At 46.0% G+C, this 26014-nt stretch overlaps 1 protein-coding gene across 3 annotated transcripts in view; it reads right to left on the bottom strand.

The window, feature by feature from the left end:
- Positions 1 to 26014, bottom strand: part of LOC106589748 (gamma-adducin) — a 150646-nt gene that overhangs the window by 63620 nt on the left and 61012 nt on the right. The window contains exon 1 of one of the 3 annotated variants that reach the window (XM_045707988.2): positions 2637 to 2655. The exons of the other annotated variants lie outside the window; for them this stretch is intronic. The gene's annotated coding sequence lies outside the window, so the exon portion shown is untranslated. Of the gene's footprint in view, positions 1 to 2636; positions 2656 to 26014 lie in introns of those variants that run through there. 3 annotated transcript variants of the gene reach the window in all.

Below are 26014 nucleotides of genomic sequence, written 5' to 3' on the forward strand. Positions count from 1 at the left end.
GACTAACAGAGAGAACGAGGTCAATTTGAAAAGGGGAGTGTGCTTGTGTTTGGGTAGTCTCCATTCCACAATCCAAGGAAACAGACGTTTTCGATATGTTGGTGTGTGTGTGTGTGTGTGTGTGCGTGTGTGTGTCCATGATGTAATGTAACACTACAGGAGGCAGTGGTCTTTCTCACAGGGCAGTCCGCATGACATCCCTCCCACCTCACCCCAAAGGCACCCCCACATGAGGATCTCCATAGCAACCCCAAAACAAACACTGTATGCATGATGTGGCCTCCACACCCCAGGACCAGAGAGACAGTCAGAAAGAGACAGTCAGAGAGAGAGAGAGAGAGAGAGAGAGAGAGAGAGAGAGAGAGGAGAGAGGAGAGAGAGAGAGAGGAGAGAGAGAGAGAGAGAGAGAGAGAGTCAGAGAGAGAGAGTCAGAGAGAGAGAGAGAGAGAGAGAGTCAGAGAGAGAGAGAGAGAGAGAGAGCGAGCGAGCGAGAGAGAGAGGGAAAAAAGTCAAGTGACGAGGAATAATGTAAGGAGAGAGAGAGAAAGCGAGAGAGACAAACAGAGAGTAAGAGAACGAGGGAGGGAGAGAAAGAGCGAGAGAGACGGGGATAGATGGAGACATCGCAAGGGATTCCTCTAAGCAACATCTGGTATAAATTAGCTACGCTACAGATCAAATCCATTCATAAAGCTGAAGAGACGTTTGGAAAGATAATACTCGTCAAGAAACTATAGACCATATGCAAACACTTACTGTCTGCTATAAAGGGCCAAACAGACTGATACTGATCTGTTATAACCTTTGTAATGTGTGTATGAACTAAACACTGTGTCCAAGTTGGAAGAGCTAAAGAAGAAGCTAATGACCCTTGTTTTTCCATCAGAGGCTAGAAGAAAAGAAACAGGAGAGAGACAGCCTTCTACTCACGTTTAAATGCTTCAAAAAGTCTCAAATGAGAAAGCTCTAGACAAAAATAAGTTTGTTTATCCAAGTAAAAGGATTTTTTTTAAACTCCTCCTTCTCTGACCCACTTTCATGACCCTGATCTGGTCCCATTGGAGTTGTGTGTCACGAGAAAGGACCCAAGGTCCTACCTACCGCTGCTTCTCCTCTTTTCCCGCTATCCCATAAGCCTTTAGAGCCGTTAGAGTTTAGACCAGCAACCTGGGCGAAGTCCTGACACAGCGGATATACAAAACCCAAGACTCTTCATTGTGTTTCGAATCCCCCTCTCCACTTTGAAGACTGAGTGGGGACACCGCCGATAAACCTGTGCTGGTATCAAGGTCAGAGAAAAGAACTGGGCTGGTTACAGTGGGTGTAGGAAGGCCATGTGTGGGTAACACCATGACTCCCACATTCAACAACAAGGACACTGGCATTAACTGTAGGTCTATCTTTTGTGTTGGTTGGTGGTTCTGGGAAAGAACATCAAACCCAAACTTACAAAAGACATTCCAAAGTATCTTTGTGGGGGCACATAAAACCATCCACAGTGGCGCCAAAGTCTTTGGAAACAGGCCAATATGAATGCCCTTTCCTTACATCAATCCACCATGCCTGCTTTGCCTGACACTAGTGGAAAATAGAAAATGCAAATACATACAGAACACTTTCCATGTGAACTTCCTCACATAACATCCAATATGAAAGTCCTTCCATACCTGACGTTCATCTACCATGTTTGCCTGCCACTAGTGGAAAGAGATGACAAAGTAAGCTTTGTCACTGATGTGAGGTCAAAGGTTAGGTGTCAAGTCAACCTCTCTTTGATGTAGAGGGCATCGCAGAATGACAGAACCAGCACAGGAAACAGACCAGGGAAACCAACTCATCTCTCAAATACAGTCAGCTGACCTCTCTCTCTCTCTCCATCTCTCTGACTGCTCTCTGACACACTGCCAGAAGAGAGAAGAGAAAGGGCCCCTGGGGGAGAGTCAGACACTTATCAATACAAAGCATCCATCACCACGGAAACACCCGGAAACGGACATTGAATGGACACGGTCGCCCACAAGGTCAGGCATCTAGCTGAACAGCCCGCTGAGGGACTTCGATGGCGATGCCCCGTCAACAGCCACTGACTGTTACTTGGCAGTGTGTGTATGTATGTGTGTGTATGTGTATGTAGTGAACAATTCAAAGGAAATGGTTGTTAGTGATGAATCCTGGCATTGAGGAGACAGTATTAAGGGTCAGTTTGGGTGCCAGGACTCTGACAGTTTGTAGTGAAAGCCTGGTCTGTATGAGCCCCAGGGAGAGTGATGCTGTGAAGTGGACACTAGACAGCTCCTACTGCACTACACACTACTGATGACTGGGACAATGTTGGTGTAATACAGCCGGCCCATCATGAGAGTCGGTCCGGTTCCAGTTTGGAGCTTTTAAACTCCTAAAGGCCAAATCAAACCAAACGTGAACGAGCGTGTACACACTGGAATTAGAAAGCATGGTAGTGAATGACAGACAGTGTCAACGCTGTCAAAAGCATTACGTGCATCAAATTAGAAAACAAGTCTATTTTTCTCGCGTCAACGCGAAGCGATGCTCGTTGGCGTTTCGTTTGATTTGGCCTTAATAGTCCGGGTCAAGAGTCCGGTCTCTGTAAGAGCTTTATTGGTTAGTCAACTCACACTGGAGTGACGCTGCTGGTTGATAAGTCCTGAGGTGTGATAGATTGGATGATCGCCGGTCTGTCCTGTGTCTGTCTGTCTCGACAGGTCCAGTGGACAGTTCTAGAGGAGGGTTAAATGAACATTGTTGAGCAACAGCCTGAATGAGAGGAGAAATAAAGGAGAAGAAAGTGATTGAGGAGGAATGGAGGAGAAAAGACACAGCTTCCTGTCAGGATGTGAGGCCCCGCTGGGGGCCGTTCTGAGCCAGGAGTCACTTTTATACTGAGACGCAGTGTGTGTGTGTGTGTGTGTGTGTGTGTGTCCATCCTCAACAAAGTTAACAATTGTTCCCAGTATTATTCTAAACATGCCTAATGTTTGTTCTCACAATAAACACTTCATCTGGGAAAATAACCCATAATCATAAAGGTGTATTACAACACAGACAAGACTAAATATTGCTGCAGTTTTCGTTAGTAAAGCCTTGGTGGATTAACATATTAATGCCAATTAGCCTAATAACAGCGTCTAATTATCAGTCCATCTCCCTCTCATACCAAGCTAATGGAACAGGGATTTCTCTCTACAAGAGTTCTTTTTAATTGGACCACCATGGCTGAGCGTGGGCCTAGCCCCGGGCTTCATGGTCTCTCTCTCTCTCTCCCTCTCTCTCACTCCCCCACTGAGAGAAGGAGTGGCGCAAAGACACCTTACTTTCAATGATACAAATTCCTCGTCTCTCCATGGCGTTTCAAAGCTGTGAATGACCACGCGCTCTCCTGGTGTCCCACGGTCACCTGGCTTGTGTGTTCGCCCATATAATCCACCGGGTCAAAGTGGCCCCTTACAGGAACCGGTTCCCTCACACACCTTATTCAGGAAGAGCATGAAGGACATCCAGAGGCCAGTGGTGTGTTCTGTTAATGAACTCATCGTTCCTTCCATCTTTTATTTTCCTCAGTAGTACCCATAGAGATAGATAGAGGACTCTAGTGCCTAAAAGCAATGACGCAATGTCCATCTAAGTCGATGTTCACTGTGTCATGTCACTCAGAGCAACTTTAAAGAGCAGAGCCTTACGGTGTATTCATTAGTCGCACACCGTAACAAAACTGTAGCAAAACGTTTTGTAACTGAAAACATTTTGAAAGGAAAACGAGGGTAGGTCCCATGACTGTTTGGTTCCTAGTGAATGCATCCCTGGCGATGGGAGACAGAACGAGACAAGAAGACCAGGCGTTGTGGCAGCAGAGGAATGTTTCAATAACCAGCATGAATGCTGTGGCTTAGGTCTATGTGCTAGCCTGGAGCTGTGCTCAACGGGCATCAGTTACCATAGAGATAGGATTGTTCTTCAGAAACCTAGCCAATAGAGCTCAGTATCTGCTTATTGGATGTGGTGCCAGATTGCTGTAAGGCTCAGAGTTGTCATGTACTCTGAAGAATGTGTCTGTAATGTTAAGTCATCCAACATGTGTGTTTGTGTGTGCATATGTGTTTGTGTGTGTGCCTATGTGTGTATATGTGTTTGTGAGTGTGTGTTTGTGTATATGTGTTTGTGAGTGGTGTGTGTGTGTGTGTGTGTGTGTGTGTGTGTGTGTGTGTGTGTCAGAAGGTCCCAGCCAGTGATGGTATCCTTGCCTTGCAGTCAGTGTGACTGCGACACGTGCCATTGTCACAGAAAACGGCAGAGCACATACCAGAGAATATAATACTATCCAATGACAGGTGCCTAATGTCTACTGTAAAAATCTCCATCCCAGTGGGAATTCTCTCTTCAATGTCAAGGATTAGATTTCTTGACGTGCTCACACACGCGCACGCACACACACACACACACACACACACACACACACACACACACACACACACACACACACACACACACACACACACACACACACACACACACACACACACACACACACACACACACAGTAAGATTAAGATGACTCAAGGATAGCTCGTCTCCTGCAGGCGTATAGTTACGGAACACTGCATAAATGTCACGACGAATGATAGCCAAGGCTAGTCCAGTCAACTCAACTTGTATGCCTGTGGTTCGGGGATCAACTAGTTGGGTCTGAGGTGCAGAGGAGAATGAAGTCCCCTCCACATTGATCTAAGGTCAGTTTGGGGTTTTCTTTCCCGTAATGGTTAAGGTTTGGGCGAGGAGTAAGTTGATCCTGAGGGCAACGTCTGTTCACATCTACTCAGCGCAGAAAGGAAAAGGTAGAAGAGGGAGAGAGGGAGGAAGACGGAGAGGGGAAGAAAGGAGAAGAGGGAGAGGGGACTGTAGGTTCGAGTTACATCTAAATTAGCCAGCGATTTGTAGCGCCAGGTGAACCAACAACCTACCCCCCAGCTCTCTATTCCAGTGTCAGCTTCAATCAGTGTGCTCAAACAGCATAGCCGAGAACAGAAAGAGAGAGCAGAGAGAGAGGGGGGTGGAGAGAGCAAGAGAGTGGAGGAGAGAAAGAGGGGAAAAGAGAGAGGGGGAAAGAGAGCAAGAGAGAAAGAAGAGAGAGAGAGAATATAAAGAGAGAGAGAGAAAGGAGAGAGAGAGAGAGAGAGAGAGAGAGAAAGGAGAGAGAGAGAGAGAGAGAGAGAGCGAGAGAGAAAGCACATAGTAGCAGAATACCTGACCACTGTGACTGACCCTAAATGTAAAAGATCCTTGACTATGTACAGACTTATGATAGAGGCCGCTGTAAACAGACCTGGCTCTCAAGAGAAGACAGACTATGTGCCTTACTGCCCACAAAATGAGGTAGAAACTGATCTACACTTCTTAACCTCCTGCCAAATGTATGACCACATTAGAGAGACATATTTCCAACAAATCACACAGACCCACAAATCATTTGAAAACAAACCAAACACTGATAAAGTCCTATATCTGCAAGGTGAAACAGTGCAGTGTGCAGATACAGCAGCACGATGTGTGGCCCGTTGTCATGAGAAAAGGACAACCAGTGGAGAACAAACACCATTGTAAATGCAACCTGTTTATTTATTTCCCCTTTTATACTTCAACTACTTGCACATTGTTACAACACTGTACATAGCAATAATATAACATTTGAAATGTCTATATTCTTTTCAAACATTTGTGAGTGTAATGTTTACTAATGTTTCCACTGTTTATTTCCCTTTTGTTTATTGTCTATTCCATTTGCTTTGGCTAAGTAAACATATGTTTCCCATACAAATAAAGGCCTTTGATTTGAATTGAATTGAGAGGAGGTAAAGAGAAAGAGAGAGAGGACCGAAAGAGAGGAGAGAGAGCAAAGAGAGACAGAGGGGGAACAAGAGAGTGTGAGAGAGAGAGAGAGAGAGAGAGAGGAGAGAAAGGAGAGAGAAAGAAAGAGAGAGAGAGAGAGAGAGAGAGAGAGAACAGAACACAGCAGACAGAGTCAAGGATCACGTCCCCTCTGTCCATATAGTCCTATTCCTTATGGTCTAAAAGGCAGAACTGATCCTTGATCAGCACTTTAGTGAGGACTCCCCTCTGTCCATATAGTCCTATCCTTATGGTCTAAAAGGCTGAACTGATCCTTGATCAGCACTTTAGTGAGGACTCCCCTCTGTCCATATAGTCCTATTCCTTATGGTCTAAAAGGCAGAACTGATCCTTGATCAGCACTTTAGTGAGGACTCCCCTCTGTCCATATAGTCCTATTCCTTATGGTCTAAAAGGCTGAACTGATCCTTGATCAGCACTTTAGTGAGGACTCAGGAGGAACCACTATGAATAGCCAGAGACTGTAAGGAATCATCTGCTCCGTTTTTCAGCTGCATAAATCGATACTTCAGCACAGACATTCCAGAACACCCAGCTCTCTCTCTCTCTCTCTCTCCTCCCACCCTCTCTTCAACAGACAACACCCTCCATCCATCTCTCCCTCTGTCCATAGGATCTAGTTATTAGTGGATATCTGATAAAACAGAGAGGGAAAGAAATGTAAAGAGCCACAGGAGTCTAGTGGAGAGAAGAAACAGAGTCCTGGGCCCAGCCGTATGGTTTCAGTAGAACCCTTCAAACCAGCCTCACCTCAGACAGTGTGTGTGTGGTGTGTGTGTGTGTGTGTGTGTGTGTGTGTGTGTGTGTGTGTGTGTGTGTGTGTGTGTGTGTGTGTGTGTGGCAGTCATCACTCTCTGAGGGTGTAGAGATTCTTTGAAGGCGAGGCAGCGCCAGTAACTCAGCGCAGTGCCAGCAACTCAGTTTACAGGTGACTGCTGGTGAAACGAGAGAGAGAGAGAGAAATAAAAATACTTGAATCAGTTATAGAACCTATTGCCCTTTATGGTTGTGAGGTCTGGGGTCCGCTCAGCAACCAAGAATTCACAAAATGGGACAATCACCAAATTGAGACTCTGCATGCAGAATTCTGCTAAAATATCCTCAGTGTACAACGTAAAACACCAAATAATGCATGCAGAGCAGAATTAGGCCGATACCCACTAATTATCAAAATCTAGAAATGAGCCGTTAAATTCTACAATCACCTAAAAGGAAGCAATTCCCAAACCTTCCATAACAAAGTCATCACCTACAGAGAGATGAACCTGGAGAAGAGTCCCCTAAGCAAGCTGGTCTCGGAGCTCTGTTCACAAACACAAACAGACCCCACAGAGCCCAAGGACAGCAACACAATTAGACCCAACCAAATCATGAGAAAACAAAAAGATAATTAATTGACACATTGGAAAAAATTTGGAAAGAAACAGAGCAAACTAGAATGCTATTTGGCCCTAAACAGAGAGTACACAGTGGCAGAATACCACTGTGACTGACCCAAAATTAAGGAAAGCTTTGACTATGTACAGACTCAGTGAGCATAGCCTTGCTATTGAGAAAGGCCGCTGAAGGCAGACCTGGCTCTCAAGAGAAGACAGGCTATGTGCACACTGCCAACAAAATGAGGTGGAAACTGAGCTGCACTTCCTAACCTCCTGCCAAATGTATGACCATATTAGAGACACATATTTCCCTCAGATTACACAGACCCACAAAGAATTCGAAACAAATCAAATTTTGATAAACTCCCATATCTACTGGGTGAAATACCACAGTGTGCCATCACAGAAGCAAGATTTGCGACCTGTTTCCACAAGAAAAGGGCAACCAGTGAAGAACAAACACCATTGTAAATACTAGGGATGCACGATATATCGGTGAACATATTGGAATCGGACGATATTAGCTAAAAATGCCAACATCGGTATTGGCCTGATGTCTAGTTAACCTCTATGGGCAAGGCGGGACGAATTCGTCCCACCTACGTAACAGCCACCTGAATTCAGTGGCGCGATTTTTGAATCGTTTGAAATACTATTACTTCAATTTCTCAAACATATGACTATTTTACAGCTATTTAAAGACAAGACTCTCCTTAATCTAACCACACTGTCCGATTTCAAAAAGGCTTTACAACGAAAGCAAAACATTAGATTATGTCAGGAGAGTGCCCAGCCAGAAATAATCAGACACCCATTTTTCAAGCTAGCATATAATGTCACAAAAACCCAAACCACAGCTAAATGCAGCACTAACCTTTTATGATCTTCATCAGATGACACACCTAGGACATTATGTTATACAATACATGCATGTCTGTTCAATCAACTTCATATTTATATCAAAAAACAGCTTTTTACATTAGCATGTGACGTTCAGAAAAAGCATACCCCCCGCAAACTTCCGGGGAATTTACTAACAGTTTGCTAAATTACTCACGATAAACGTTCACAAAAAGCATAACAATTATTTTAAGAATTATAGATACATTACTCCTCTATGCACTCGATATGTCCGATTTTAAAATAGCTTTTCGGATGAAGCACATTTTGCAATATTCTAAGTACATAGCCCAGCCATCACGGCTAGCTATTTAGACACCCGGCAAGATTAGCCTTCACCAAAATCCTATTTCCTATAAGAAAAATGTTCTTACCTTTCCTGTTCTTCGTCAGAATGCACTCCCAGGACTTCTACTTCAATAACAAATGTAGGTTTGGTCCCAAATAATCCATCATTATATCCAAATATCCTCTGTTTTGTTCGTGCGTTCTACACACTATACGAATGGTAAATAACGGTCGTGCGCATGGCGCATGGCGTGACAAAAAAATGTCTAAATATTCCATTACCGTACTTCGAAGCATGTCAACCGCTGTTTAAAACCAATTTTTATGCCATTTATCTCGTAGAAAAGCGATAATATTCCGACCGGGAATCTGCAATAAGCTAAACAGCCGAATTAAATTTCTCCACGGGGGCGAATCGTGCACGCGCCTCATTCAATGGTCCTCTGATCGGCCACTTGGATAAGGCGATAATCTGTTTCAGCCAGAGGCTGCCTCGTCATCGTTCAGGTTTTTCCCGGGTTCTGAGAGCCTATTGGAGCCCTGGAAATTGTCACGTTACAGCTAAGATCCTTACTCTTCAATAAACAGATGCAAGACGCACGACTCCTTGTCAGACAGGCCACTTCCTGCATGAAACCTTGTCAGGTTTTTGCCTGCCATAGGAGTTCTGTTATACTCACAGACACCATTCAAACAGTTTTAGAAACTTTAGGGTGTTTTCTATCCAAACCTGAACAATAATATGCATATTCTAGCTTCTGAGTTGGTGTAGGAGGCAGTTAAAAATTGGCACATATTTTTTCCAAAATTCTCAATACTGCCCCCTAGCCCAAACAGGTTAAATGCTGATGTTAAAAACCGATGACAAAGCTACCGTTCATACCTATATAACGTAGGTACATGACGTAATGACGCCATGTAAAATGTTGCGCTACTCATGCAACACAGCATTCCTAACCTAGCCCACAATGTCTGCTGTGTGGATCGAGCAGTCATTTGAAAGAGTAAGAAAAATTCAGCGAGACAACTCAAAGGCGAAATCCATTAAAGCCAAGATAATGGAATTCATTGTCCTTGACAATCAACCGTTTTCTGTTGTGGGTGATGTTGGCTTTCGCAGACTGGTTGAGCACCGGTACACACTACCAAGTGCGCTATTTTTCAGATGTTGCCCTACCGGAGTTACACAGTAATAGCGTCACTGCTATTAGCTTCATGACATACATACTATGGAACGCCGTCTGGGTCTTTGTGTGTCAAAAAAAGATACAGTTGCACCGTCAAAGCTGTACATAAAAGTCTGCAAACACCGGCCACGAATGATGTGTTTAGCTATTTAACCCTGTTGCCCAAAGCTAACGTTAAAAGCAGCCACTGGTAATGGAGACATAAGTAAATGGCAACAAAATAACTTTTAGGTCAGTGTGGTGTGTTTGTGTGTGTGTGTGTAACCTTTATTTAACTAGGCAAGTCATTTACAATGACGGCCTGGAAGACGCTGGGCCAATTGTGCGCCGCCCTATGGGACTCCCAATCACGGCCGGATGTGATACAGCCTAGATTCAAACCAGGGACTGTAGTGACGCCTCTTGCACTGAGATGCAGTGCCTTAGACCGCTGCGTCCATGTGTGTGTGTTAACTATTTAACTGTATTAGGATGCTTAAAAGGCCGCAAAAATTTTAAATATCAGCTTCGTTTTTTTTGTCAATGAAAATATTGGATATCGGTATCGCCAAAAATGTCATATCGATGCATCACTAGTAAATACAACCCATTTTATGTTTGTTTATTTGCACATCGTTACAACACTGTATATAGAGATAACATTTTAAATGTCTCTATTATTTTTGAACTTGTGTGAGTGTAATATTTACTTTTTGTTGTTTATTTCACTTCTGTTTATTATCTACTTCACTTGCTTTGGCAATAAAGCAGAGAGAGAGAGAGAGAGAGAGAGAGAGAGAGAGAGAGAGAGAGAGAGAGAGAGAGAGAGAGAGAGAGAGAGAGAGAGAGATGCCAGTTCTAGAGAACAGCAGTTCCTCCCTTACCAAGGCCTATCCTTCTAGAGAGCAGCAGTTCCTCTCTCCCTCCCAAGGCCTATCATTCTAGAGAGCAGCAGTTCCTCCCTCCCAAGGCCTATCATTCTAGAGAGCAGCAGTTCCTCCCTCCCAAGGCCTATCATTCTAGAGAGCAACAATTCCTTCCTGCCAAGGCCTATCATTCTAGAGAGTAGCAGTTCCTCCCTCCCAAGGCCTATCATTCTAGAGAGCAGCAGTTCCTCCCTCCCAAGGCCTATCATTCTAGAGAGTAGCAGTTCCTCCCTCCCAAGGCCTATCATTCTAGAGAGCAGCAGTTCCTCCCTCCCAAGGCCTATCATTCTAGAGAGTAGCAGTTCCTCCCTCCCAAGGCCTATCATTCTAGAGAGCAGCAGTTCCTCCCTCCCAAGGCCTATCATTCTAGAGAGTAGCAGTTCCTCCCTCCCAAGGCCTATCATTCTAGAGAGCAGCAGTTCCTTCCTCCCAAGGCCTATCATTCTAGAGAGCAGCAGTTCCTCCCTCCCAAGGCCTATCCTTCTAGAGAGTAGCAGTTCCTCCCTCCCAAGGCCTATCATTCTAGAGAGTAGCAGTTCCTCCCTCCCAAGGCCTATCATTCTAGAGAGCAGCAGTTCCTCCCTCCCAAGGCCTATCCTTCTAGAGAGTAGCAGTTCCTCCCTCCCAAGGCCTATCATTCTAGAGAGCAGCAGTTCCTTCCTCCCAAGGCCTATCATTCTAGAGAGCAGCAGTTCCTCCCTCCCAAGGCCTATCCTTCTAGAGAGTAGCAGTTCCTCCCTCCCAAGGCCTATCATTCTAGAGAGCAGCAGTTCCTCCCTCCCAAGGCCTATCATTCTAGAGAGCAGCAGTTCCTCCCTCCCAAGGCCTATCATTCTAGAGAGCAGCAATTCCTTCCTCCCAAGGCCTATCATTCTAGAGAGCAGCAGTTCCTCCCTCCCAAGGCCTATCATTCTAGAGAGCAGCAGTTCCTTCCTCCCAAGGCCTATCCTTCTAGAGAGCAGCAGTTCCTCCCTCCCAATGCCTATCATTCTAGAGATGGGCAGTTCCTCCCTCCCAAGGCCTATCATTCTAGAGAGCAGCAGTTCCTCCCTCCCAAGGCCTATCATTCTAGAGAGCAGCAGTTCCTCCCTCCCTCCCAAGGCCTATCATTCTAGAGAGCAGCAGTTCCTCCCTCCTAAGGCCTATCATTCTAGAGAGTACCAGCCACTAAGTACTACTGTATCAGGTCTCCGTGGTGATTCAAGACGTTTCATTCATGTCCGAGCCACGACCCACGCTCCTCTCTGGTTTACAGATCACTACTCCCACCAACTCCACAGGAGGGATTATTGAGACAGAGAGCTGGAGGAGGAATGGGATATTTCCACATTTTGGGGACCTGAACGTGGATTTATGGCCCGTGTGTGTGTGTGGTAGACCATGACGATGTATTAGATACAACACATTTCCAGGAGGTTAAAATCAGATACTGAAGTTGAGGTCTCTTTATGGCTGGTCAGATAATGTTTTTGAAGAGAAAGGGGATCAGCTTTGGTTGGTGAAAAAGCAGAAGAAGATTTCTCCCTTCAAGAAGATACTGTTACATCTAGCGCAGTGAAACACATGCATTCAACAATCTGGACAGTGGAACTACTGAGGACTGAAAGTTGATCTTCTGGTCCATATGCCATGTCGCTTACACACCATCTCCCCCCCCTCACCCATGTCTCTTTCCACACCTCCCTCTCCCTCTCTCCCCCTCTTCATCTCTCCCTCTCTAGCCTCCAATCCTCTGTGTCAATCCACCCATCTCGAATCCACTTCCCCGATCCCTCACTGAGCCCACAGCGTTCATTTGTCTGCCCCTTTGTATTGTTTTCAGGACAGGGGTGTCTTCACCCCTCCCCTCCTCCACCTTCTCCTCTCTCAGTGAAGGACAGACAGTGCAACATTCGGGCATGGTCCCGCCCACGCACGTGGAAAAATAAACAAGTGTCCACATCTTCGTGGTGTGTGTGTGTGTGTGTGTGTCGATGTGTTCGCCCTCTGGAATGTTAATGACTTCCATAACCATCTGTCTCGGCTTTTACCTGCCAAAACTTGGAAAAAGCTCGGAAGCAGGACTTCCGATGACGCCGCCGCCAACTCATTCTAGGCGATAATGAAGCTTGAATGGAAAGTTTCAAAAGCATCAAAAGACAGTCAAAGGGCCTGAATGAAAGGCGCTCTTCAAGCTCAGCAGCAGCACCTAGCCTAGCGGATGATTCCCTTGTCTTCCAAGAGCTGAGGCTAGCTGAGGAGTTAAGTGGGACAGACAGACAGCAGGCTTGTTGTTTCACTGACAAACAGTGAACAGATAGTCTTTTTATACAGGTTTGATGAATAACTGGTATCAGAAGTGCTTAGTAAGGAGATTCATTGTTCTAAGTCAACACACACAATCACCGTGCTGCAAGGGCAACACAGTGGCCCACTAAATTACTTAACATCAGTAATGACCAGAAGAAGGAGTAAGAGAAGATGAGCGGGCCCCTTAAGATCTGTCTCTCTAATGCCGGGTGGTCTTTAGAGGGCTATGGGTTAGTGCTCTAGTCTTTAGAGGGCTATGGGTTAGTGCTCCAGTCTTTAGAGGGCTATGGGTTAGTGCTCCAGTCTTTAGAGGGCTATGGGTTAGTGCTCCAGTCTTTAGAGGGCTAGGGGTTAGTGCTCTAGTCTTTAGAGGGCTATGGGTTAGTGCTCCAGTCTTTAGAGGGCTATGGGTTAGTGCTCTAGTCTTTAGAGGGCTATGGGTTAGTGCTCCAGTCTTTAGAGGGCTATGGGTTAGTGCCTCCAGTCTTTAGAGGGCTATGGGTTAGTGCTCCAGTCTTTAGAGGGCTATGGGTTAGTGCTCCAGTCTTTAGAGGGCTATGGGTTAGTGCTCCAGTCTTTAGAGGGCTATGGGTTAGTGCTCCAGTCTTTAGAGGGCTATGGGTTAGTGCTCTAGTCTTTAGAGGAGTTAGTGCTCCAGTCTTTAGAGGGCTAGGGGTTAGTGCTCTAGTCTTTAGAGGGCTATGGGTTAGTGCTCCAGTCTTTAGAGGGCTATGGGTTAGTGCTCTAGTCTTTAGAGGGCTATGGGTTAGTGCTCCAGTCTTTAGAGGGCTATGGGTTAGTGCTCCAGTCTTTAGAGGGCTATGGGTTAGTGCTCCAGTCTTTAGAGGGCTATGGGTTAGTGCTCCAGTCTTGGGGCTAGGGGAGGCCGCTGAGGGCTGGGGTTAGTGCTCCAGTCTTTAGAGGGCTAGGGGTTAGTGCTCTAGTCTTTGAGGGGAGGCCCGCTGAGGGCGGGTTAGTGCTCCAGTCTTTAGAGGGCTATGGGTTAGTGCTCTAGTCTTTAGAGGGGTTAGTGCTCCAGTCTTTAGAGGGCTATGGGTTAGTGCTCCAGTCTTTAGAGGGCTATGGGTTAGTGCTCTAGTCTTTAGAGGGGTTAGTGCTCCAGTCTTTAGAGGGCTATGGGTTAGTGCTCCAGTCTTTAGAGAGCTATGGGTTAGTGCTCCAGTCTTCAGAGGGCTATGGGTTAGTGCTCCAGTCTTTAAACGGCTATGGGTTAGTGCTCTAGTCTTGAGGGCTAGGGGTTAGTGCTCTAGTCTTGAGGGCTAGGGGTTAGTGCTCTAGTCTTGAGGGCTAGGGGTTAGTGCTCTAGTCTTGAGGGCTAGGGGTTAGTGCTCCAGTCTAGGGAGATGATAGGCAGTGGAGATTAGGGACTATAAGGGCTTGAGAGCTTTGCTGACAGGCCAGACAGCAGGTCAAAGGTCAAATCCCTTAGGGATGACTCATAACTAAGTGAGACACACAGGTACATCATGATATAGGCATGACCTGAGAGAAGATAGTCTTTTTTTAAGGGCTCTGTTGAAGGTTGATGGGGAGCAGTGAATCGCTTGAGTGACTGCTGTCACACACACCACTTGAATACACTCATTAGCGCCAGACAAGACGGGGACATAGAGATGTAATAACCAATAGATCTTACTGTGGTAACCCCATATAACTGGATGAACTTCAAGAGCTCTGGTGAATAAGATTTCCCATGTATTTGTTTACACACGGCCCAAACGTGAAATTGAACAGAAAAGGTAAATCCAAAGACAAACATCTGGATGTCCTCAACGAAAACCCAGAACCCTCTGATCTGAGACCTGTTGACCCACTGAAACATTCCATCGTGCTCTTTAATAGAGGAAGCACTGACTCATAACAACGTCAACAGTATATAGCCTACTCTTTAGAGATGCCTGCAGTGCAGAGAGGAGAGAGAGGAACCATCAGGTTCTCCTGATAAATGTTTAGATTTACAACCCTCTCAGATGTTACAGAAGAGAGGGGACAACAAAAGAGGAGAGGGAACACCCATCAGGTTCGCTGAATAAATGTTTGTTCCCGTTCGCAGCCTTCGGACTGTTCGGAGCGCTCCAACTCAAGCTGCAGAGGAAATGACAATACGGAGGAAAAACAACCACGGGCCAACGACACATACCAAGCCCCTCTCTCTCCCTCTTCCTCTCTCTCCCTCTAAGCATCGCTCTCGCTCTTCCCTTCCCTCCCTCCAAGCCCCTCTCTCTCTTCCCCTCCCTCCCTACAAGCCCCCCTCCTCTCTCTCTTCCCCTCCCTCCCTCCAAGCCCCGCTGCCTCTATCCTCTTTTCCTTTCAGTCCCTCACTAGCACTATGGGACTCGTCTCCAGCTTTTGAAAATGGAAACTGATACATCAGGAATGCACGTGCACCCACCCACCCAGACCCATCACCCACCCACCCAGACCCATCCACCCACCCAGACACCCACCCAGACCCATCCACCCACCCACCCAGACCCATCCACCCACCCAGACCCACCCAGACCCATCCACCCACCCAGACCCATCCACCCACCCAGACCCATCCACCCACACACTGCCTCTCCAAAACCCCATCTGCTGTCATGCTCCTGGAACCCAGGAGGCAGGTTTCTTGGGGAGCTGTGGCCCAGAACAAGAGCCAGACCTTAGGGTGTGACCCTACACAACTCCCCCTGAAGTCCCCAGCAGAAGATGGATGGATGGGCTAAATCCAACAAGAGACTCTGGATGTGGTTTGGCTTGCTGTCACCCAGCGACTACTTCTAGTCGGGAGTTTATTTTTTAGTTCAACATGTGGACGAGAACAGACGGTTGCTCGGTCGCTAACTTATCGTTGCGTGTATGTGCGTGTGTGTGCACGTGCGTGTGTAAGTCCCTGTGTGTGTGTGTGTGTGTCTCTGTCTGTGTGTGTGTGTGTTATGGAAAGGCTTAAAGTGTTTATAATCCACAACAGCCTTAATCCAAATCTCTCCTCCCTTTCTATGGCTGTTGGGCAGGAGAGTCATAAGGCATCAGTGGGATAAGGCTTCATCCAATAGTTTAACATCAACCCAATAGTGATGGGGGAAAATCTATACAGTTACACTACCGTTCAAAAGTTTGGGGTCACTTAGAAATGTCCTTGTTTTTGAAAGAAAAGCACATTTTTCGTCCATTAAAATAACATCAAATTGATCAGAAATACAGTGTAGACATTGTTAATGTTGTAAATGACTATTGTAGCTGGAAACGGCTGATTTTTAATGGAATATCTACATACGCGTACAGAGGCCTTTTATCAGCAACCATCATTCCTGTGTTCCAATGGCACGTTGTGTTAGCTAATCCAAGTTTATCATTTTAAATGGCTAATTGATCATTAGAAAACTCTTTTGCAATTATGTTAACACAGCTGAAAACTGTTGTTCTGATTACAGAAGCAATAGTTGAGTATCAGTATTTGTGGGTTCGATTACAGGCTCAAAATGGCCAGAAACAAAATACTTTTTATGAAACTCGTCAGTCTATTCAACAGTGAAGAGGCGACTCCGGGATGCTGGCCTTCTAGGCAGAGTGGCAAAGAAAAAGCCATATCTCAGACTGGCCAATAAAAAGAAAAGATGAAGATGGGCAAAATAACAGACACTGGACAGAGGAACTCTGCCTAGAAGGCCAGCATCCCGGAGTCGCCTCTTCACTGTTGACGTTGAGACTGGTGTTTTGTGGGTACTATTTAATGAAGCAGCCAGTTGAGGACTTGTGAGGCGTCTTTTTATCAAACTAGACACTCTAATGTACTTGTCCTCTTGCTCAGTTGTGCACCGGGGCCTCCCACTCCTCTTTCTGTTCTGGTTAGAGCCGGTTTGTGCTGTTCTGTGAAGGGAGTAGTACACAGCGTTGTACGAGATCTTCAGTTTCTTGGCAATTTCTCGCATGCAATAGCCTTCATTTCTCAGAACAAGAATAGACTGATGAGTTTCCAAAGAAAGTTCTTTGTTTCTGGCCATTTTGAGCCTGTAATCGAACCCACAAATGCTGATGCTCCAGATACTCAACTAGTCTAAAGAAGGCCAGCTGAAAACGGCTACATAACTGCAAAAGGGTTTCTAATGATCAATTAGCATTTACAAATTATGAACGTCAATTAGCTAACACAAAGTGCCATTGGAACACAGGAGTGATGGTTGCTGATAATGGGCCTCTGTACACCTATGTAGATATTCCATTAAACAAATCTGCTGTTTCCAGCTACAATAGTCATTTACAACATTAATGTCTACACTGTATTTCTGATCAATTTGATGTTATTTTAACGGACCAAAAAATGTGCTTTCCTTTCAAAAACAAGGACATTTCTAAGTGACCCCAAACTTTTAAATGGTAGTGTGCATGTCGGGATATTATTTCTGATAGTATATCGTATCATATCGTTTCGACAATGTCGCAATATTATTTGTGCGTTTTCTCATGCAGCAGACATATAGTGAGCAATATGCTTGGAACATCAAATTGCAATAAAATCACAGTATCGAATCGCAATACATATAGAATCGTGAGATTCGCAATAAATATCGTATCGGTGCCAAAGTATCGTGGTAATATTGCATCGTGAAGTCCCTGGCAATTCCCAGCCCTACAATCCAATATGCCTCTCTTCCTATCTTCAATGTCTCCTTCTTCATCTGCACAATAGCTTTCTGAGTGACATCAGTGTTTAATATCACTCTGGATCCCTCTCGCTTCCCATCCTTCCATCTCTCCATCTTTGACTCAATTTAATATATCGTCTATATCAGTCTCTATCCCTCTGTCAGGACTTTGTTTTATATCACCTCAGGTCCCCCTCCATCTTTTTCCATCTCTCCGTCTTGTATCCATTCAATCTCTCTCTCACGTCCTTCTATCTCTCACGCCACTTGCATTCTTTCTTCCACATACCTCATCTTCATTTCCTCAAAGATCTGATATGAAAACAGGAGCACTCCAAACACTCCAAACAAAGATCTGGTAAAACAGAACCATCTCAAGCCCAGGGAGACAATCTCTCCAGCAGTCTCAGCAGATGTGCAGACCCAGCATAAGTTATGGGTTGAGGGTTTGAGTTGAGTTGGCGACAGCAACAGAAGATTCCCTAGTAGTTGATATCAAATTCTTGATCCCTGTTCGAATTCCCTACCCATTCCTAGATCCATACAACTGAACTCTCTATCATTTTAACCTCATTCAAATAGTAAAGTTCCAGCATTGAGATCTATGTGGTTCCGCCCCGATGCGATTCCCTTGATATTAGGCGTGGGACCCTTGATATGGTTTCTCACTCAGCCCAACACACATAACCACTTATAAAGGGAAGAAACCCAGTATGACTTCACACATCATACATGAGTTCCAGGTTTTAGTTAAGTCTCGAAGAGAAAGAGAGAGAGAAAGAGTGAAAGAGAGAGCGAGGGGACCAGCAGAGAGGTAGCAAGAGGGGGAGAAAGAGAGAGAAGACAAGCGATACAGAGAGAGAAAGGTAGTGAGAGGCAGAAAGAGGCAGAGAGAAAAAGAGAGAAAGAAAGAGGCAGAGAGATACAGAATGAGAGAAAGAGAGGAGGAAATTAGCAGGACTTGTAATTCCCAGCATATGTTCACCAGCTCTGAGAGGTAGAGTCAATATAAACCATAACATCACTCCAAGCCCTGGTGAGGTCATCATTTTCTGACTCCAAAAAAATGAAGGGTCTGGGTTCTGGATTCCCAGAGGTCCCCAGTGTGTGTGTGTGTGTGTGTGTGTGTACAGATGTGGAAATGGAATATCCATTGTTATCCAGGAACTCACAAGGCCAGGACCAGAGTAAAGTAATATCCTTCTTCCTGTATCCTCTCCCATCACTGCCCACCCACTCCACAACCTCACACACACACACACACACACACCCACCCCCTCCCGTGTTCTTCCAGGCTTGTTGATGTACTGTAACTAAAGTGGGTAGGTGCTCATCAACAACGAGGCCACCTAGTCTCCTTCCCACAACCACTGTGTCTCTGTCACAGCAGAACAGCACATCCATCCAGCCGTGGCCAAGTCTACAGGCTGGAGCGCTAAACGGAACATTTCAGACATCGCTCATACCCATCACTTATCCTAGGCGCTTTGCTTATAACCTTCATTAGGATAAGTAGCCTACACTAGAATGTGAAGTTTGAAATGTAATATGTTTGCTAATATAGGTGATTGTTAATGGGACAATTGATGGTTACAAACTAGTGTTAGTAGTTTAAAGAATAATACAACAAAAAACTGTGGTGCACATTCATGTTATGAACTTTACTGTTATCGCATCAATTCAGGCAATTTACCGCAATATGGATTGTTGTCCATATGGCCCAACTCTAATACAAACTCAGCTCAGACATGATTCGTCTGATAAAGTGTTGAAAAGTGGCCACTGTTGAGAAGCTTGTCGTAGAATTTATAGTTTTTGCTCAAAGTCTTGTTTGGCTAGATTACGTGGTGTTATTTGGACTCAGAAAAATGCGGATTGGCCGCCTGCTCTGTCTCTCGGCCAATCGTAAATCAGTCATACGTATCCTGTTTCCATGGCGTTCGCTGCCACAGTGACGGCATCTCTAATGCAATGCAATCCTTTCAAACAAATTTACTCTGAGATTTTCTAAAATATTTGTTTAAGCTGGTCCCTTGAAAAGCAATAAAAAAGGACCTTGCAGCAGGTTGTTTGGGCTTCATTTTTGCTATTCTTGGCAGTTTTCTCATGGTTTTGGGGCATCAGTTATGAATATTGTGCTTGAAGAGAATAGTTACATTATCGCCTCAAGCTGAGAGATTTGCAGTTGCCGTCAATCTAGATGTCCTCTCCCTGATTTTACAGTTGTATCTAACTCAAATTCCCCACAAAGTGTGCCCATGAGTCAAGGATGTGATACTGTTATAAGATACTCGTGTCTCTCTCAGGATGGCCAACTACCATAAGTCATAGTATACATAAAATCAAATCAAATTTTATTAGTCACATGCGCCGCATACAACAGGTGTAGACCTTACAGTGAAATGCTTACTTATGAGCCCCTAACCAACAATGCAGTTTAAAAAAAATACAGATAAGAATAAGAGATTAAAGTAACAAGTAATTAAAGAGCAGCAGTAAAATAACAATAGCGGGACTATATACAGGGGGGTACCGATACAGAGTCAATGTGTGGGGGCACCGTTTAGTTGAGGTAGTATGTACATGTAGGTAGAGTTATTAAAGTTATTATGCATAAATGACAACAGAGAGTAGCAGTGGTGTAAAGAGGGGGTGAGGGGGCACTACAAATAGTCTGGGTGGCCATTTGACTAGATGTTCAGGAGTCTTATGGCTTGGGGGTAGAAGCTGTTTAGAAGCCTCTTGGACCTAGACTTGGCGCTCCGGTACTGCTTGCCGTGTGGTAGCAGAGAGAACAGTTTATGAATAGGGTGGCTGGAGTCTTTGACAATTTTTAGGGTCTTCCTCTGACACCGCCTGGTATAGAGGTCCTGGATGGCAGGAAGCTTGGCCCCAGCATATTGGGCCGTTTGCACTACTCTCTGTAGTGCCTTGTGGTCGGAGGCCGAGCAGTTGCCATACCAGGCAGTGATGCAACCAGTCAGGATGCTCTCGATGGTGCAGCTGTAGAACCCTTTGACATTTTACATTTTAGTCATTTATCCAGAGCGACTTACATTTGTGAATGCATACATTTCATTTCATATTTTTTTTTTTTGCTGTGCTGGCCCCCCGTGGGAATCGAACACACAACCCTGGCGTTGCAAACACCATGCTCTACCAACTGAGCTACAGGGAAGGAGCTGAGGACACATGCCAAATCTTTTCAGTCTCCTGAGGGGGAATAGGTTTTGTCGTGCCTTCTCCACTACTGTCTTGGTGTGTTTGGACCATGTTAGTTTGTTGGTGATGTGGACACCAAGGAACTTGAAGCTCTCAACCTGCTCCACTGCAGCCCCATCGATGAGAATGGGAGCGAGCTCGGTCCTCTTTTTCCTGTAGTCCACAATCATCTCCTTCGTCTTGATCACGTTGAGGGAGAGGTTGTTGTCCTGGCACCACACGGCCAGGTCTCTGACATCCTCCCTATAGGTTGTCTCGTCGTTGTCGGTGATCAGGCCTACCATTGTTGTGTCATCTGCAAATGTATAGAATGTGTGACTTCTTGCAACCCACTGTGGGGGCGTGACGTTTAGTAGTTTAATAATGTAAATCATTACAAAAGACTCACTGATCCTCATCAACACACATGTATAAACTCAGGGAGATTCCCACTGACCCCAACAACCCCCATGTAAAGACTCAGGGAGAGACTCACTGACCCCATCAACCCCCATGTAAAGACTCAGGGAGAGACTCACTGACCCCAACAACCCCCATGTAAAGACTCAGGGAGAGACTCACTGACCCCATCAACCCCCATGTAAAGACTCAGGGAGAGACTCACTGACCCCATCAACCCCCATGTAAAGACTCAGGGAGTCAGAGAGAAGGGAACATTGTGTTCTTTGATAGTGAAGTATCGTGCTGCTAGTATCTCTCCCTGGTGGCTCTGAATGTCCCTTGAACTTCCTGTCCCTATGTTTCTACTTTAGGGAGTAGGGGAGTGGGCGTGTGTGTGTGGGGGTGTATGTGTGTGTGTGTGTGTGTGTGTGTGTGTGTGAGACAGGGATTGAGTGAGGGAAAGGGGTGGCTTATAGGTCCAGAGAAGGGTGATACTCTTCCACCCTAATGTTATGAATCACCCAGGTATATGTAACAGTACAGTTGTATGTGTGTATGTGTGTGTTAAATCAGCTGGCTGGCTGGTCTGTGATTATGTCACTCAACAGCACGGCTACCAGCTGTCCATGTCAGCAGTACTTCATTTTGCTGTCGAGAAAAAACTAACCACACCACAATATACAGTGTGTGTGTGTGTGTGTGCTTCTTTGTATGTAAAGCTATCAACTCCATAGTGTAAACGGTTTGTTTTGGAGAAGCATTGAGAGAAAGGGAGGGCGAAGTTACGTCAAGATCCGGACGGCCAAAGCCCCAACTTCTTTCTGCACATTTTCAATTGAGTATTTAGCAGTTCTACACTAAACTAACCTACATGTATTTGGGCAGCCAGGGCCCTCCATCCGCCCACAGAGGCTAAAGAGTGAGCTGAGACAATTGGACAGGTGACATGTTTTTGGGCTGGGATAAAAGAACACCTGATATAGATCACATTCCAACCTGTACCTCATATTTGTTCACTAGAAAGTTATGTGGATATAGGAACATGTTATGAATACAGTGGAAAGTTATGTGGGTATAGGAACATGTTATGAATACAGTGGAACGTTATGTGGGTATAGGAACATGTTATGAATACAGTGGAATGTTATGTGGGTATAGGAACATGTTATGAATACAGTGGAAAGTTATGTGGGTATAGGAACATGTTATGAATACAGTGGAACGTTATGTGGGTATAGGAACATGTTATGAATACAGTGGAAAGTTATGTGGGTATAGGAACATGTTATGAATACAGTGGAAAGTTATGTGGGTATAGGAACATATGAATACAGTGGAACGTTATGTGGGTATAGGAACATGTTATGAATACAGTGGAACGTTATGTGGGTATAGGAACATGTTATGAATACAGTGGAACGTTATGTGGGTATAGGAACATATTATGAATACAGTGGATTCTTGATGATAAAGCTGTGAGTGGCTATGGTGATGTTTGTTTTGATGCCAGTAAATGGGGTTAGTTTCAAGTCTGATACAGTGAGGGAAAAAAGTATTTGATTCCCTGCTGATTCTGTACGTTTGCCCACTGACAAAGAAAGGATCAGTCTATAATTTTAATGGTAGGTTTATTTGAACAGTGAGAGACAGAATAACAACAAAAATATCCAGAAAAACGCATGTCAAAAATGTTATAAATTGATTTGCATTTTAATGAGGGAAATAAGTATTTGACCCCTCTCAATCAGAAAGATTTCTGGCTCCCAGGTGTCTTTTATACAGGTAACGAGCTGAGATTAGTAGCACACTCTTAAAGGGAGTGCTCCTAACCACAGCTTGTTACCTGTAGAAAGACACCTGTCCACAGAAGCAATCAATCAATCAGATTCCAAACTCTCCATCATGGCCAAGACCAAAGAGCTCTCCAAGGATGTCAGGGACAAGATTGTAGACCTACACAAGGCTGGAATGGGCTACAAGACCATCGCCAAGCAACTTGGTGAGAAGGTGACAACATTTGGTGCGATTATTCGCAAATGGAAGAAACACAAAAGAACTGTCAGTCTCCCTCGGCCTGGGGCTCCATGCAAGATCTCACCTCGTGGAGTTGCAATGATCATGAGAATGGTGAGGAATCAGCCCAGAACTACACGGGAGGATCTTGTTAATGATCTCAAGGCAGCTGGGACCATAGTCACCAAGAAAACAATTGGTAACACACTCCGCCGTGAAGGACTGAAATCCTGCAGCGCCCGCAAGGTCCCCCTGCTCAAGAATACATATACATGCCCGTCTGAAGTTTGCCAATGAACATCTGAATGATTCAGAGGACAACTGGTGAAAGTGTTGTGGTCAGATGAGACCAAAATGGAGCTCTTTGACATCAACTCAACTCGCCGTGTTTGGAGGAGGAGGAATGCTGCCTATGACCCCAAGAATACCATCTCCACCGTCAAAGATGGAGGTGGAAACATTATGCTTTGGGGGTGTTTTTCTGCTAAGGGGACAGGACAACTTCACCGCATCAAAGGGACGATGGACGGGGCCATATACCGTCAAATCTTGGGTGAGAACCTCCTTCCCTCAGCCAGGGCATTGAAAATGGGTCGTGGATGGGTAGCATGTCCAGCATGACAATGACCCAAAACACACGGCCAAGGCAACAAAGGAGTGGCTCAAGAAGAAGCACATTAAGGTCCTGGAGTGGCCTAGCCAGTCTCCAGACCGTAATCCCATAGAAAATCTGTGGAGGGAGCTGAAGGTTCGAGTTGCCAAACGTCAGCCTCGAAACCTTAATGACTTGGAGAAGATCTGCAAAGAGGAGTGGGACAAAATCCCTCCTGAGATGTGTGCAAACCTGGTAGCCAACTACAAGAAACGTCTGACCTCTGTGATTGCCAACAAGGGTTTTGCCACCAAGTACTAAGTCATTGTCACGTCCTGACCAGTATAGGGGTTATTTGTTATTGTAGTTTGGTCAGGACGTGGCAGGGGGTGTTTGTTTTATGTGGTTCAGGGTGTGTTTTTGTGTATGTGTGTTTAGGTAGAGGGGTATTTGATTTATTAGTCCGGGGTTTGTTAGTCATTGTTCTATGTTAGTATATTTCTATGTTCTATCTAGTCTTTTGTAGTTCTATGTTTAGTTAATTGGGGTTGGACCTTCAATTAGAGGCAGCTGGTTATTGTTGCCTCTGATTGAGGGTCCTATAATTAGGAGTTTGTTTTTCATGGGATTTTGTGGGAGATAGTCTTGTCATGTAAACAGCTAAACAAGAACAATCAAGTTCGTTTTGGTTTTGTATACGTTTGTGTTTTCTTTCTTCACCAAATAAAAAAGAAGATTTGTAAGTCGCTCTGGATAAGAGCGTCTGCTAAATGACTAAAATGTAAAATGTAAATGTAAGATGAGTGTACATTTTCCCGCTGCGTCTTGGTCTCTACCCTACGACACTCGTGACAGAATCTCCCACCAAACACGGACCAAGCAGCGGAGAAGGGAGCAGCAACAGAGCCGTAGGATCATGGACATGGGAGGAAATTCTGGACGGGGCTGGACCATGGCACCAGGCTGGGGAATATCGTCGCCCACCGGAGGAGATAGAGGCAGCCAAGGCGGAGAGGCGCTGGTATGAAGCTTTGTACGCGCCGATGGGGAAGCACGAGAGGAACCCCCAATCATTTTTTGGGGGGGGGGGGCACACGGATAGTTTGGCTGGGCCAAGGGTGAGCCCTAAGCCAGCTCCCCGTGCTTATTATGGGAAGCATTTGGAGTGGAGAGCACCGGAGTATGCGGTAGTGCGCACGATCTCACCCGTGCGCACGTAGTCCGGTGCGAGCGATCCCAGCCCCTCGCAAGTGCCGTGCTAGAGTAGGCATCCAGCCTGGAAGGAGGATGCCTGCACAGCGCATCTGGCCACCAGTGCGTCTCCTAGGTCCAGGCTACCCTACGCCTGCTCTACACACGGCAACCATCAGGCCTCTGCACAGCCCAGTTCGCCCTGTACCAGCACTCCGCTTGTGCAGGGCTGCTATTTCCATCCAGCCAGGACGGATTGTGCAGGAGGTGCGCTCCAGACCTCCAGTGCTTACCCATGTCCCGGTGTATCCAGTTCCTGCTTCTCGTGCTGACCCTGAGGTGCGTAGTCTGGCGTCTGCTAAACCAGCACCACGCACCAGGCTTCCAGTGCGTCAGTCCAGTCCAACTCGTCCTGTTTCTGATCCCCGTACTAGCCCTGAGGTGCGTGGCCCCAGTCTGGTACCTCCACTACCAGCCCCACGCATCAGGCTTTCAGTGCGTCAGCCCAGTCCCGAGCTTCCGGCGACAGTGCCTCGTCCAGAACTTCCGGCGACAGTGCCTCGTCCAGAACTTCCGGCGACAGTGCCTCGTCCAGAACTTCCGGCGACAGTGCCTCGTCCAGAACTTCCGGCGACAGTGCCTCGTCCAGAACTTCCGGCGACAGTGCCTCGTCCAGAACTTCCGGCGACAGTGCCTCGTCCAGAACTTCCGGCGACAGTGCCTCGTCCAGATTGTCCGGCGACAGTGCCTCGTCCAGATTGTCCGGCGACAGTGCCTCGTCCAGATTGTCCGGCGACAGTGCCTCGTCCAGATTGTCCGGCGACAGTGCCTCGTCCAGATTGTCCGGCGACAGTGCCTCGTCCAGATTGTCCGGCGACAGTGCCTCGTCCAGATTGTCCGGCGACAGTGCCTCGTCCAGATTGTCCGGCGACAGTGCCTCGTCCAGACTGTCCGGAACCAAGAAAGACGGCCCACTGTCCGGAACCAGGAGAGATGGCCCTACGGCCCGGAGCTCCCAGAGTCGCCCTACGGCCCGGAGCTTCCAGAATACAGTCCAGGGTCTTCAGTGACTGGCCTCAGGCAGAGGTATGCAGTG

The sequence above is a fragment of the Salmo salar genome, chromosome 02 (assembly GCF_965601325.2).
Source record: "Salmo salar chromosome 02, fSalSal1, whole genome shotgun sequence".
Lineage (NCBI taxonomy): Eukaryota > Metazoa > Chordata > Actinopteri > Salmoniformes > Salmonidae > Salmo > Salmo salar.